This window comes from Budorcas taxicolor, chromosome 21 (genome assembly GCF_023091745.1).
Source record: "Budorcas taxicolor isolate Tak-1 chromosome 21, Takin1.1, whole genome shotgun sequence".
Lineage (NCBI taxonomy): Eukaryota > Metazoa > Chordata > Mammalia > Artiodactyla > Bovidae > Budorcas > Budorcas taxicolor.
Genome location: NC_068930.1, coordinates 74,065,888 through 74,072,442, shown reverse-complemented (window position 1 = coordinate 74,072,442; position 6,555 = coordinate 74,065,888). Strand labels below are relative to the sequence as shown.

Here is a 6,555-nt window from a genome sequence, read left to right as displayed (position 1 = left end):
CCTAAGATGTTGGTTGCTTAGAGCTTGCTTTCTTTTCTCTGGTTACTTCTCCTTCCCCAACACCTTATGGTTACAGCATCAGAGGGCTTGCTCAACATCTTGCTGTAACAATGGTTCGCCTCTCATAACAGCTGATTGGATCAGGGCCAAGCACCTGACCCAAGATAGGCCAATGGGCTCCAAGGAACTTGAAATGGGACTAAGAGAGGCCAAGCTTCAGTCTGGCTGCTTCCTTGCCAAAAGGGTTCTGGAAATCTGGAAACTGTTGGCAGTAGCAGTTCTTTGATCCGTGGACTGGGGAGCAGAGAAAGCCAGTCTGCCCCAATAGGAGAGTGAGAAGGAAGAGAGAGGGGAAGGGTAGCCGAGTTTGCAAGAGCCCACAGTTCCTGCTTCCTGTCCAATCTGAACCTGGCTGCAGCTCCAGCTTGATCCCCATGAGACACACGTATATATTTTAAAAATTTGTATACACTTTCAAAGGTTACTTTCTATTTGCAGGTATTACAAGATATTGACTGTAGTTCCCGTGTTACAAATACATCCTTAAGCCTATCTTACACCCAATACTCTCCCATCCCTAGATTGCTCTCCTCCACTTGTATTCTTATAATAAATGGGGCTCAAGCAATGCTGTGCTAGAGCTGGTTCACACTGGCTCCTGAAAGCTAATTGTACATCTTTCTCCATGGGAGCCCCTGGGGAGCTTGACATAGACCATAGCCACAATAGTCACACCATAGAAATCAGAAGATGCTACAAATAGTATCCCGCAGTAATAAAAACTGGTTATTAAATATTAACAAGCACATCACTGGGTTTAAGATAATTCCAGGGGGCTTCTGTAAGGTATAGCCCAAACAGTCTTTCTGACTAAAGCCTCTGCTGGACAAGCTCCTACTCAGACTCTGTGGCCCAATGCATCTCCCGTGCGAAGCCTCTTCTGGTGTTTGTGGCAAGCTGGTTCTCCGTGTATTCCCAGAGCCTAGGAGACACTGTGAGACTATCCAGAACTCTGAGGGCTACGTGACACAGGCCAGGCATGAGACAGACACCCCACCTAGGCAATAATCGCCTATTGCCCTTGGAGTGAAGTCCAGGCTCCCCAGCAAGGCCGACTGTTCCTCTAAGCCGTGGCCCTTGCCCTCCACGCATTTCATTCCTGCCCACTCCATCCCCACCCCTTCACCGCGCCCTGGCCTCCTCAGCTTTCTCAACCTCTAGCATAGAGTCTCTTGGAGAAGGAAATGGCAATCCACTCCAGTGTTCTTGCCTGGAGAATCCCAGGGACAGGGGAACCTGGTGGGCTGTCTTCTCTGGGGTCGCACAGAGTCGGACACGACTGAACAGAGTCGGACACGACTGAAGCGACTCAGCAGCAGCAGCAGCAGCAGCAGCAGCGTAGAGTCTCTACCCCATGAGCTGTCAGCCAGTTGGAGAATACGATAAAGATCACAGACCTTCGCTTTGAAGGAAGCACGCATACAGACACAAAGATTTGCCTATAATTTCAGGGCTTCATGGACCAAACAGCCTCTTTCCCTTTTAGAAAAATTCTATGTGGTTGGTTATTTATTTTTGGCTGTGTTGGGTCTTCGTTGCTGCACAGATTTTTTTCTGCTTTTGGACAGCAAGGGCCACTCTCTAGCTGTGGTGTTCAGGCTTTTCTTGTTGCAGAGCACAGACTCTAAGGTGCAAAGCTTCAGTAGTTGCAGCCCTTAAACTCTAGAGCGCAGGCTCAGTAGTTGCGGCGCATGGGCTTACGTGCTCTGTGCAATGTGGGGTCATCCCAGATCCAAGGATCGAACCCATGTCTCCTGCACTGGCAGGCAGTTTCTTTACCACTGAGCCCCTAGGAAAGCCCCTTTCCTCTGAAGCCTTTCCTGACTCCTACACCCCATGTGCTCCACTTTATCCCAAACATAGCTCTATGTCAGCACCTTCAGCGCTCTTAAACTAACATTTATGTTTAAAAAAAATATTTACTTCTTTGCCTGTGCTGTGTCTTATCTGTGGCACACAGGATCTTTATCTTTATTGCAGTATGAGAACTCTTACTTGTGGCTTGTGGGATCTAGTTCCCTGGGCAGGGATCGAACCCCGGCCCCCCGCATCAGGAGTCCTGAGTCTTAACCACTGGGCAAACCACCAGGGAGGTCCCACTTATATTTAACTTGGAGTCTTGTGCTTCACTGGCTGCTCCTCGGGGAAGCATCTGTCCCCGTTTTATTTAGAGTACATGAGTGACCGGGGGATGCCTGAGGTGTGCCCTGACACCGAGTTCTAATCACGAGATCAGGGTGTCGCTACGGACACAGCCCCCTGCCTAAGCACAATCGTGTGTCTTTTGAGGCTGGCATCAACACTGTTAAAGGGAGAAGATGCCAACCAGAGTCAGGCCAAGGCACCCGTGGAGGGTGGAATCCAGGTGTCTCTATGGCTGGTGTATTCCCAGCAACCAGGGCTCTGGGGGCGTGCCTTGGGCAAAGGAAGGGCGCCTCAAGTGTGGTCCCACGGGGAGAGCCTGAACTCTGGGTCTCAGAGATCTGCGTTCAGTTTCTAGCTCTGTCACTCATGGCTTTTTGCCATGAGCAGGTCACTTTGTCTCTCTGAGCCTGTTTTCTCACCTGTAAAACCCTATTTGACTGAGTCACTGCTGAGATGAAAAGAGATGGTCTGTAGGTTGTGCCTGGGACACAGGAGTTGGTCAATAAAAGTTAGTGTCCTCCTTTCCTGTATTTCTGTCACGTTGGTCATATGTAATAGAAATCAACTCTTAACTAAAGCCAAATGAGGAATTTATTTGTAATTGTGGCAGAGACTGCTTCAGTTCAGTTCAGTTCAGTTCAGTTCAGTCACTCAGTCGTGTCCGACTCTTGGCGACCCCATGAATCGCAGCATGCCAGGCCTCCCTGTCCATCACCATCTCCCGGAGTTCACTCAGACTCACACCCATCGAGTCAGTGATGCCATCCAGCCATCTCATCCTCTGTCGTCCCCTTCTCCTCCTGCCCCCAATCCCTCCCAGCATCAGAGTCTTTTCCAATGAGTCAACTCTTGGCATGAGGTGGCCAAAGTACTGGAGTTTCAGCTTTAGCATCATTCCTTCCAAAGAAATCCCAGGGCTGATCTCCTTCAGAATGGACTGGTTGGATCTCCTTGCAGTCCAGGAGACTGCTTACTGCCCCCCCGATTTCTATTATCCCTTTCTCACATGGTAAAGTAATTTTTAGCTAGGAACATAGTTGCTTGGCTGAATACTGCATTTTATCCCCCAACCTCCCTTGCAGATTGGCGTGACCCGGTGACAGTACTCTCTAGAGAATGCGATGTGACCAGAAGTGATTTGTACAATTTCTAGGTCATGTCCTTAAAGGGGAGACACATGCTCACCTCTTTCCTCATTTCTTCTGTCCTTCAGGGATGTGCTGGCAGGAGGCGGAGCAGCCGTACTGACCTACGAGGTGGCAGCTGAGTGCTGAGGATGCAGAGAAAAAAGACAGAAAGAGCCTGGGTTGCTAATGAGTTATTGGAGGGAGGCAATGCACCAGCTCAGACTTTTAAGGGCAAGAGAATTAAACTGTTATTTGTTCAGCCATCGTCAATCTTTGGATTTTGTTATAGCAGCCAAACCTATACTCTATCTAATACTCCGTGCTTTAGACTGTATACCCCTAAAATTTGTATGTTAAATGCTAACTCCAGTATGGTAGCATTTGGTGGCGGGGGGGCTTTGGGAGGTGATTGGCATGAGGACAGAGCTTTCATGAATGGGCTTAGCGTCCTTATAAAACAGCCCTCAGAGAGCTCCCTGGCCCCTTCCATCACGTGAGAACACAGTGAGAAGACAGAAAGTAGGTTCTTGCTAGAGACAGAATTGGCCAGAAACTTGATCTTGGACTTCCCAACCTCCAAAACTGTGAGACAGAAACGTCTGTTGTTTGCAGGACACTCACGCTATGGTAATTTTGTCTTAGCAGCCAAATAGACTAAGATACTCAGTATACCATAAGGAACTCATGGTATCCAAAAAAGAACCAAACAAATGTTTACCTGGTTTTGACTTTGACTATTGTCAGTTTGACGGTTGTCTTTGTGACAGTTGTCTTTGCGACTACTCAGTTGACTCTTGTGTTACTTTGATACATACACATTGTTTTGTTTGTTTTTAGTATATCCTAACATTTGGCACAAGATAGTCCAGGCTCTTCTTGTAATTTCCATGCCTTAGCCTTGGACTTCTTCATTTGAACAATGAGTTTCAGTGGTTTAGTGCAGAATGGTGATTAGAAACCATGACCTGGGTGTTCTGTATGCTTATTGATACCAAGCTGACACTGCTTCTTGGCTTTCTGGCAGACCAAACTAGGCAATATACATGTATATGTGTGTGTGTAGGCATGTATAGGTTAATACACACATCTAATGCCAACTCTTCCATCTATACATCCTTTTAAAAACCATGAATTTATACCAGCATTTCTAAATCCAATTCAACACTCAGCATTTAGTCTTTCCTTCTTTTATTTTCTTTTTAAATATGGAATGCTTCCTGAACTGTCATATCATCCTTGCACAGGGGCCATGCTAATTTTCCCTCTATTGTCGCAATTTTAGTGTATGTGCTGCTGAAGTGAGCACGCCCTCTTTTCCAATAGGACATTACTCTCGCCTCTGGTGGTGAGCAGCTGGATCCCATTATCTTCACTCTGTTTCCGTGTTTGCTTGCTCCCCTGTTCGTACCAATTCCTTGACCACTAGAACTCCCCGGCCCTGCTATGTTCTCAGCTTGGCCGAGGGAAATGGGGATACACCAGATGCACATCTTAAAATATTATCCATCCCTTTGCTTTCCTCCCCCCACCCCCCTCCCCATCAAATAGCCTCCTTGTAACAATTTGGGCTCCGTTTAGCTTGCTTATAGGTACTTATTTCCCAGGTGGCACTAGTGGTAAAGAACCCACCTGCCAACGCAGGAGACATAAGATACTCGGATTCGATCCCTGGAGGAAGATCCCCTGGAGGAGGAAATGGGAACCCACTCCAGCATTCTTGCCTGGGGAATCCCATGGACAGGGAGTCTGGCAAGCTATAGTCCATGGGGTCACAAAGAGTCTGACACGGCTGAAACAATTTAGCTCACACACACACACACACACACACGCACACACATAGGTACAGAAGAAAGTAATCTCTAGGCCACAGGGAAGCTTGAGATTGGATTTGCCTTCTGCATGAAGAAAGAAGGTGCTCATCAAAAGGATTGGACTGCAGGACGCCTTTGAAGGAGGACACTGGAAGCACAAAGCCTGGAAGCTTCTCTAGCCTGAGCCCTACTGGGCAGACGGGCGCTCAGGTAGCTGCTCTTCAAGAGCATCCAGCTATCCTCAAGTACCATCACCACCACGCAAACAGCATCCCTGCCAGTATCATGCTGGCAGCTTTGTGTGTGTTATTTCTTTTCAGTCCTCACAGTAATATTAGGGGGAGGCACCATAATGGTCCGTATTTTACAGATGAGGATAAGTCTTGGAAAAGCGAGGGAACCTGCCCAAGGTCACGTGACAAGCATCAGGGTCATTACTTGAGCCCTTGAAGTCCAGCTCCGCCAGCACCACTGTCCTGCCCTGAGCCCTTGACCTCGCACTTCAGTCTTCTCTTGGCCTCCACCTGTCGTTCTGACGCTGCCCATGCTCTGGCTAGTTCTAGCTTTGTCCAGGAAATTGAGTCCTGGGTGCACCAAAGCTGTCAGTGCCAAGCTTTAAAAAAAAAATACCACTGTGTGATATTTAACAAGTGCTTCCCCAAATATGTAACATACATGTGTGTGTGTGCTAAGTTGCTTTCATTGTGTCTGATTCTTTGTGACCCCATGGACTGTAGCCTGCCAGGCCCCTCTGTCCATGGGGTTCTCCAGGCAAGAATACAGGAGTGGGTTGCCATGCCCACCTCCAAGGATCTTCCTGCATCAGTAGGTGGTTCTTTACCACTAGCACTACCTGGGAAGCCCGATGTAACCTGCCTGTGTAAGTCATAAAGCAGTAATAAAAGAATCCCCATGCCCCAAACCTACTGCCAACTTAAACATACACTAACAAATGCTTTTTAATTAGGCTTAATCTTTTATATTTTTAGAGAGCCTTTGTGTTTTCAAAATGCAAAAGCTTTTTAAATTTAATCTCCTCACTGCAAAGCTGCATATCCCCTGTGGATTAGCTGGCTCCCTCCCTCTGTCATCTTTTCTCTGAGGGGTGAGTCCTTGGCTGCTGTGTGTTTTTCAATCACATTTCAGACAACAAGTCCTATGGGTCTTGTCCAACTTTACTTTCAGATACATCACAAATCTGGCCACCTCTAGCCTCCTTCCCTAATCCAAGCCATGGGCAAGGCTGGATCCTGGCAGTAGCCTCTTAGCTACTGTCCATCAGGTAACCACAGTGAGCTTTAAAAAAAAAAAAAACGGAATCAGATTATGTCTCTTTCCTGCTTGGTCCTGGCCCCTGGGACATGTTTGCCTGCCGACTCAATCCTGAGTCCTTGCACTGACCTAGAGATAGG

General features: G+C 47.7%; 1 non-coding gene across 1 annotated transcript; it reads right to left on the bottom strand.

Annotated features, from left to right (window-relative positions):
• Positions 1 to 4,531: 4,531 nt before the first annotated feature.
• Positions 4,532 to 4,638, bottom strand: LOC128067171 (U6 spliceosomal RNA). Its single transcript, XR_008201372.1, has one exon. It is a non-coding gene; the product is annotated as a U6 spliceosomal RNA (small nuclear RNA).
• Positions 4,639 to 6,555: the final 1,917 nt, after the last annotated feature.